This window comes from Nicotiana tabacum, chromosome 18 (assembly GCF_000715075.1).
Source record: "Nicotiana tabacum cultivar K326 chromosome 18, ASM71507v2, whole genome shotgun sequence".
Taxonomy (NCBI): domain Eukaryota; kingdom Viridiplantae; phylum Streptophyta; class Magnoliopsida; order Solanales; family Solanaceae; genus Nicotiana; species Nicotiana tabacum.
In genome coordinates, this window is record NC_134097.1 from 24,586,741 (window position 1) to 24,595,898 (window position 9,158).

Consider the following 9,158-nt stretch of genomic DNA (forward strand, 5'->3'; position numbering starts at 1 on the left):
TATGAGGTTTAAACTGAACTTAGTGATTTTATACATCTTTACTACTTCACTATTTTTACTAGATTTTTAATGCTTCTTTATAGCCCATAATGTGCCTTACATGATTTCTTGCTTTCAGTCTTTATTTATGATTATTACTCACTGAGTTGGAGTACTCACTTTACTCCTTGCACTCCGTGTACAGATTCAGGCATTACTGACCCTGCTAGCGAGGGTTGAAATCTCCCGATAGATTTTGGAGATCACGAGGCAGCTGCTTGGCGTCCGCAGTCCCGTGCTTCTCCGCCTTTATCTCATTTACTTCTCTTTTAGTTATTCTATAATAGCTTTGTAGACATTTCAAACTTGTAGTGTATAGATAGATGCTCAAGACTAGTGACACCCCGGTATCGGGCTGTGTTCGGTTTGTATTCCGCAAATTGTATTTTTCACTGCTTACTTTTGGATTTTTATCATGTTTAAGGCTAAATCTTATTTTCTTAATTGCTTAAAAACGAACTGGAAATATGTTGGCTGGCCTTGTCTTCACGAGAGGCGCCATCACGACCGGGTGTGGGTTTAGGGTCATGACAAGTTGGTATAAGAGCCTAGGTTATATAGGTCTCACGAGTCATGAGCAGGTTTAGTAGAGTCTCGCGGATCGGTACGGAGACGTCTGTATTTATCCTTGAGAGGCTGCAGAACCTTTAGGAAAAACTTCATATTCTTGGAATTCTTACCGTGCGAATTTGTTAATCCGAGTACTAAACTTCTGTTATTCTATTCTCTCACAGATGGTGAGGACACGTGCTACCGGTCAAGATGGACGACCATAGTACCACAAGCTGTGGCCAATAGAGGCCGAGGGTGCGGTCGTGGTCACAGTAGGGGCAAGGGTGTGGCCCGCACAGCAGCTAGGGCAGCACCTGCAGATCCACCAGCTGCCCTAGTTCAGGATAAAGTCCCAGTTATGGGTGCTCCAGCAGCACCAGCTCAGGCACCAGTTGCGCCCATTGTGATTTCGGGTCTTCAGGAGGCCTTGGCTCTGATTCTATCAGTTTGCACCGGCCTAGCTCAGGCGGTCTCAATTACTACAGCCGCAACTACTTCTCAGTCCAGGGGAGGCACTCAGACTCCCGCCACTCGCACATCTGAGCAGTTCATGTAAGGACTTTAGACACAGGGGGTGCATCCAACCCAGCCGGTTGCAACTGCTTAGGACTATGTAATTCCTGCTCTGCCAGAGGACGATAACCGTAGGTTCGAGAGGTTTGGTAGACTTCAGCCTCCGACCTTCAGTGGTGTAGATGGCGAGGATGCCTAGTGTCATAGGATGCTTCGTTCAACGAATATTCTGGAGACCAGCGGGTCGGTTTCACTACTTATCAGTTTTCTAAAGCTGCCTTCACTTGGTGGGAGGCTTTTGAGAGACGTAGGCATATTGGTGCAACACTCCTTACCTGGAAGCAATTCTCTATTCTCTTATTGGAGAAGTATGTTCTGCAGTCTCGCAGAGAGGAGCTGCGCATGCAGTTTGAGTAGTTGCGTCAGGAAGAGATGACTAGGATGCAGTATGAGATGACATTCTCCGAGTTAGCTCGTCATGCTATTTGGTTGGTTCCGACAGATAAAGAGAGGATTAGGAGGTTTGTTGATGGCCTCACTTATCAGCTTCGTATTCTTATGACCAGGGAGAGGTTGACTAGTGTTACCTTTCGATGAGGTTGTAGACATTACTCGTTAGATTGAGTATGTTCGTCGCCAGGAGCAAGAGGAGAAGGAGGCCAAGAGGCCTCAAGGATCTGGTAGGCAGAGGTCGTCCTTTTAGGCATGCTTAGCCAGCTCGCCCAGGTTATCATGAGGCGTCATCGGGATATGGTTCTCCCAGTTCTCAGCAGGGCCAGTCATCACTTAGTGCCCTTCAAGCTCAGAGTTCGTCCTGTGCTCCATTAGTTCAGGGCTCTTCTATGCCAGGTGCATCAACTAGTCATTCCGGTGCTAGCGATTCTATTCAGGCCCCTTATACAACACTTGGGAGTTGTTATGAGTGTGGAGAGATGGGTCATATGTGGAGGCAGTGTCCTCGTCGCCTTACAGGTTTATCTCAGTAAAGGGGTCAGTCATCGGCTTCAATGCCAGTTACTTCACCACCACCCGCCCAGCCAGCTAGGGGTAGAGGTCAGTCAACTAGGGGTCGCCCTAGAGGGGGAGGTCGATCAAGTGGCAGGCAGGCCCATTTCTATGCACTTCCAACTAGACCCGATGTTATTGCTTCCGATGCTATCATTACAGGTATTGGTTTAGTCTGCCACAGAGATACCTCTGTATTATTTGATCCCGGTTCCACCTTTTCTTATGTGTTATCATACTTTTCTCGTTATTTGGGTACGCCCTGTGAGTCCTCTACTTCACATGTTCATGTATCTACCCCGGTGGGCGATACTGTTGTTGTAGACCGTGTGTACTAGTCGTGTGTGGTGACTATTTGGGGTTTGGAGACCCGAGTGGATCTTTTATTATTGTGTATTGTGGATTTCGATGTCATTTTGGGCATGGATAGGCTATCTCTGTATCATGCTATTTTAGACTATCATGCCAAGACAACCACATTACCTATACCTGGTGTTCCATGGATTGAGTGGCGAGGTTTGACTGATTATGTTCCCAGTAGAATGATCTCATTCTTGAAAGCCCAGCATATGGTTAGGAAGGGTTGTCTTTTGTATCTAGACTTTGTGAGGGATGTCGGTGACGAGACTCCCAATATTGATTCTACTCCAATTGTGAGGGATTTTTCCGATGTGTTTCCTGCAGACCTGCCGGGCATGCCACCCGACAAGGATATTGATTTGGATATTGACCTGGTGCCGAGCACTCAACCTATTTCTATTCCGTCCTATTGTATGGCACCAGCGGAGTTGAAGGAGTTAAAGGAGCAGCTTTAGGAACTCCTTGATAAAGGGTTCACTCGGCCTAGTGTGTCATCTTGGGATGTGCCGATTCTATTTCTGAAGAAGAAGAAGGATGGCACTATGAGGATGTGCATTGATTATAGGCAGTTAAACAAAGTAACAGTTAAGAACAAGTATCATTTGCCTCGCAATGATGATTTATTCAACCAGCTTCAGGGAGCGAGAGTGTTCTCCAAGATTGATCTTCCTTCAGGTTATCACCAGTTAAAGATAAAGGACTCGGATATTCTTAAGACAGCTTTCAGGACCCGATATAGTCATTATGAGTTCTTGGTGATGTCTTTTGGGTTGACCAATGCCCCAGTAGCGTTCATGCATTTGATGAACAGCGTGTTCCGGCCTTATCTCGACTCGTTTGTCATAATCTTTATTGATGATATTCCGGTATATTCACGTAGTCAGGAGGAGCACACAGAGCATTTGAGAGTTGTGTTGCAGTTATTGAGGGAGGAGAAACTTTATGCAAAATTCTCCAAGTGTGAGTTTTCGCTCAGTTTAGTGGCTTTCTTGGGGCACGTGGTGTCCAGTGAGGGTATTCAGGTTGATTCGAAGAAGATAGAGGTAGTTCAGAGTTAGCGCAGACCGTCCTCAGCCACAGAGATTCGCAGCTTTCTTGGTTTAGCAGGCTATTATTGCCGGTTTGTTCAGGGATTCTCATTTATTGCGTCGCCCTTGACCAAGTTGACACAGAAGGGTGCTTCATTTGTATGGTCGGATGACTATGAGGAGCGCTTTCAGAAGCTCAAGATAGCCTTGACCACAACTCTAGTATTAGTTTTGTCATCAGCTTCAGGTTCATATACTATGTATTGTGATCCTTCGGGAGCTGGTATCGGTTGTGTATTAATGCAGGAGGGTAGAGTTATTGCTTATGCTTCTCGTCAGTTGAAGCCCTATGAGAAGAATTACCCCATTTATGATTTGGAGTTGGTTTCCATAGTTCATGCGTTGAATATTTGGAGGCATTACTTGTATGGTGTGTCTTGTGAGGTGTTTACTGATCATCATAGCCTCCAGCACTTGTTCAAATAGAAGGATCTCAATTTGAGGTAGTGGAGATGTTTGGAGTTGCTTAAGGATTATATATCACTATATACCATCCGGGGAAGGCCAATGTGGTGGCCGATGCTTTGAGCCTAAAAGCATTGAGTATGGGGAGTTTGGCATATATTCCAGTTGGGGATAGACCTCTTGTAGTTTATGTTCAGGCCTTGGCCAATCGGTTCGTGAGGTTAGATATTTCGGAGCCCAGTCGAGTACTGGCTTTTGTGGTTTCTCGGTCTTCCTTATATGATCGCATCAGAGAGCGCCAATATGATGACCGTCATTTGCTTGTCCTCAAGGATAGAGTTTAGCATGATGATGCCAGAGATGTGACCATTGGTGATGATGGGGTGTTAAGGATACATGGCCGAATATGTGTGCCCAATGTAGATGGGCTTCAGGAGTTGATTCTAGATGAGGCCCATAGCTTGCGGTATTCCATTCATCCGGGTGCTGCGAAGATGTATCAGGATTTGAGGCAGCATTATTGGTAAAGGAGAATGAAGAAAAACATTGTGGGATTTGTAGCTCGGTATCTCAATTGTCAACAGGTGAAATATGAGCATCAGAAACCGGGTGGCTTGCTTCAGTGGATGGATATTCTAGAGTGGAAGTGGGAGCGGATCACTATGGACTTTGTTGTTAGATTTCTATAGACTTTGAAGAAGTTTGATGCTATCTGGGTGATTGTGGATCGGCTGACCAAGTCCGCGCACTTCATTCCTGTGTGTACTACCTAATCTTCAGAGCGGTTGGCTGAGATGTATATCCGGGTGATTATTCGTTTGCATGGTCTCCTAGTTTCCATCATTTCAGATAGGGGCACTCAGTTTACTTCACAGTTTTGGAGGTCTGTGCAGTGAGAGTTGGGTACTCAGGTTGAGTTGAGCACAACGTTTCACCCTCAGACGGACGGGCAGTCCGAGTGCACTATTCAGATATTGGAGGACATGTTGCGTGCTTCTTTCATTGATTTCGGAGGGTCATGGGATTAGTTTCTACCGCTTGTAGAGTTTGCTTATAACAACAGCTACTAGTCAAGTATTCAAATGGCTCCATATGAGGCTTTGTATGAGAGGCGATGTAGGTCTCCAGTTGGTTGGTTCGAGCCCGGTGAGGCTATTGGGGACAGACTTGGTGCAAGATTCTTTAAAAAGGTGAAGGTGATTCAGGAGAGGATTTGTATAGCACAGTCAAGGTAAAAGAGTTATGCTGACACGAATATTCGGGATGTGTCCTACATGTTTGGTGAGAAGGTTCTGTTGAAGGTTTTGCCCATGAAGGGTGTTGTGAGATTTGGGAAGAAAGGTAAATTGAGGCCTCGGTTCATTGGGCCTTTTGAGGTACTACGGAGGTTTGGGGAGGTGGCTTATGAGCTTGCTTTGCCACCCAACGTGTCGAGTGTGCATCCGGTATTTCATGTTTCTATGCTCCTGAAGTATATTAGGGATCTATCTCATGTTCTGGATTTCAGCACGGTTCAGTTAGATGATGATTTGACCTATGATGTGGAGCCGATAGCTATTTTCGGTCGTCAGGTTTGAAAGTTGAGGTCAAAGGATATGGCTTTAGTGAAAGTGCAGTGGAGAGGTCGGCCTGTGGAGGTGGCTATCTGGGAGACCGAGCAGGAGATGGGAGCAGATATCCTCACCTGTTTGAGGCTTCATGTATGTTTCTTGACTCGTTCGAGGACGAACGTTTGTTTAAAAGGGGGAGGATGTGACGACCCGACCAGTCGTCTCATGAGTTACCACTCTGTTTCCCCCATTTCTACTTCTTATTGATTTGTCTATCAGTTATATATGTGATCGGGTTGGTTGGTTCGGGTTCAGAAAGGATTTGGTAAGGCTTGAGACACTTAGTCTCTTTTGAGGAAGCTTATGTTAGAAAAATCAACTGGATGTTGACTTATGTGTTAGAGGGCTCGAATGTGAGTTTCGATGGTTCAGATAGCTTCGGTAGGTGATTTGGGGCTTAGGAGCATGATCAGAATGTGTTTTGGAGGTTTGGAATAGATTTTGACTTGAATTGGCGAAATTGGAATTTTGATGATTTCCGGTTGATAGGTGAGATTGTGATATATGGGTCGGAATGGAATTCCAAGAGTTGCAGTAGTTCTGTGGTGTCATTTGGGATGTGTGCGCAAAATTTCAGACATGGTTTGGTTGGGTTTTTTATCAAAAGCGGAATTCGGAAGATTTTTGGAATCTTAGGCTTGAATTTGATATGATCTTGGTGTTTAATATTGTTTGAGATGTTTTGAAGATTGGTACAAGTTTGAATAAGGTTATGGGTTGTGTTTGTATTTTTGGTTGAGGTCCCGGGGGCCTCGGGGTGATTTCGGATGGTTGGCGGAGAAGTTTGGAATTTTGGTGAAGTTGCAGATTTTCTGCTTCTATTGTTTCCGCACCGGCGGATTGGGGACCGCAGGTGCGATGCCGCAGATGCGAGGAAGAAGGCCGTAGAAGCGGAAAAAGGTAAGGGAGGCTATGACCACAGAAGTGGTTGGGTAACCACACCTGCGATGGCGCAGGTGCGGAGTTAGCATCGCAGATGCAGAAAATTGGCAATAAGTGAAAAACCGCAGAAGCGGCTCTTGGACCACAAAAGCGGCACCGCAGAAGTGGTGGATTGACCACATGTGCGAAAATGCCTGGGTTAGAATGTATATATTTCTTCCTTCTTGATTTTTGAGAGGGTTTCACTATTTTTAAACACGAATTTTGGAGTTTTGGGCAATTTTGAAGAGAGAATTCAAGGAGACTTCATTGAGGTAAGGATTTTGCACATAAAACTCGTTCCTATGATATTATTTCGCGGATTAGAGCTATAATTAATGGAATTTAAGGGTTTAAATTGGGGAAACTAGGACTTGGTATTGGAGACCTAGACAGAACCATTTTTTGTCGGATTTTGGTGCTTTTGATATGTATGAACTCGTGGGGAGATAAGGAACCTATTGATGTAAATTTTGTCGGAATCCAAGTCGTGGGCTCGAGGTTCGGGTTTTGGTAATTTCGGGATTTGTGTTGTATATTGATTATTTTCTCTTGGGCTTCGTTCCCTTAGCATATTTTGCCGTCATGATTCAAATTTTGGATAGATTCGATGCGAGTGGAGGCCGATTCCAGGGGAAAAGGAGTCACGGGCTAGAAGTTGGTCCGGATTTAGGTGAGTAATGATTGTAAATGATGTCCTGAGGGTATGAAACCCCGGATTGCACATCGTTGTGCTATATTGAGGTGACACACACGCTAGATGACGAGCGCGAGATCGTGCACTATTGGGAATTATGATTTAATCCGTCCCGAATGACTATTTTACTGCGTAATTGACTGAAATCTATTTGTTATCATCATGTTTTGGGCTGAATGTCATATTTGGGCCTCGTTCCAACTATTTGAATACTCAGGAGATTTTTACTGATATTTCCTCACTGTTTGACTTTATACTTGTACTCAGTCATGTTATATTCTACTATTTTCATAACTCATCCATGTCTATTCTGTTTTTAACACTTAAATGATCTTTAAATGATATTTTGGGCTGGGAAATCATGTTTTACTATTGCCCGAGTGGCTTGTGAGGAATTTGACTGAGTACGGCCGAGGGCCTACGTTGTGAGGAAACACCTGATTATGATTGTGAGGTTAAGGGCATGAGATTTGTACGCCACGAGGTGGCTTGTTGATATGAGGCTGAAAGCCTAGTGATGACGCCACGAGATGGCATGATATTGCGCTTGGGCCATAAGGGGCCCCTCCAGGAGTTTGCACACCCCCAGTGAGCGCAGGAACTCATTGTGATGTGAGTTATAGCCCGATGGGCTGGTATTGTTTCTGAGATATTGCTTGAGGGGCGGATTTGTTGACATTGTGCCTGAGGGGCGATCCTTTATGTGTTTATCTTTCCTATTTGCCTGTCATTTACTTTCTTAATTGTTTAAAAAGGCATTTTATGAGGTTTAAACTGAACTAAGTGATTTCATACATCTTTACTACTTCACCGTTTTTACTGGATTTTTACTGCTTCCTTATAGCCCATAATGTGCCTTACGTGATTTCTTGCTTTAGGTCTTTATTTATGATTATTACTCACTGCGTTGGAGTACTTACTTTACTCCCTACACCCCGTGTGCAGATTCAGGTGTTGCTGACCCTGCTAGCGAGGGTTGAGAGCTTTTGACAGATTTTGGAGTTCACGAGGTAGCTGTTTGGCGTCCACAGTCCCGTGCTTCTCCGCCTTTATCTCATTTCCTTTTCTTTCAGTTATTTTGTAATAACTTTGTAGACATTTCAGAATTGTAGTGTATTGATAGATGCTCAAGACTAGTGACACCACGGTATCAGGCTATGTTGGGTTTGTATTCCGCAAATTGTATTGTTCACTGCTTACTTTTGGATTTTATCATATTTTAGGCAAATTGCTTATTTTCTTAATTGCTTAAAAACAAATTGGAATATGTCGGCTGACCTTGTCTTCAAGAGAGGCGCCATCACGACTGGGCTTGGGTTTAGGGTCGTGATAGATCTCGTCGGACCTTAGAATCACCTACCAGGATGATTTCCTTGAAAATACCTCGAAATATCACCAAAAACTGAGCTCTCTTGGTCTAAAAGATGAAAATGAAAAAAAAAACCCGAAGACCCCTTTTTTGCCCAGCGATTTCGAATCTGCGGTCAAAGGATCGCAACTTCGACACTGCACCTGCTAAATATCCATCGCAGGTGCGGTTCAACCCAATACTCAGCTAATTCTACTTCTACAGACCAAATTGCGCATTTGTGCGTCCGCTCCTGCGGAACCTGGGTGCATCTGCGCTCTTGCGCATGTAGAAGAATCTCTGCTTCTGCGACCCTAGGCTTGGCTAGCCTTCTCCACTTATATGGTTCACCACTCGCACCAAAATATGCGATGACACCAGAATGTCTTAAGCTTCAGCCATAAAGATTAAGTCCAAATTGGTTCTGGATTCAATCCGAATTACACCCTGGGCACCTGGGACCCTGTCCGAATATATCAACAAGTTCCAAAACATATAATAAACCTACTCAAGGCCAAAATTCACGTCAAACAACATCGATTCAATGAATCACAACCCAATTCAAGCCTATTGAAACTATGAGCATCCGACTTCCAAAACTAATGCTAAACCATAACAAA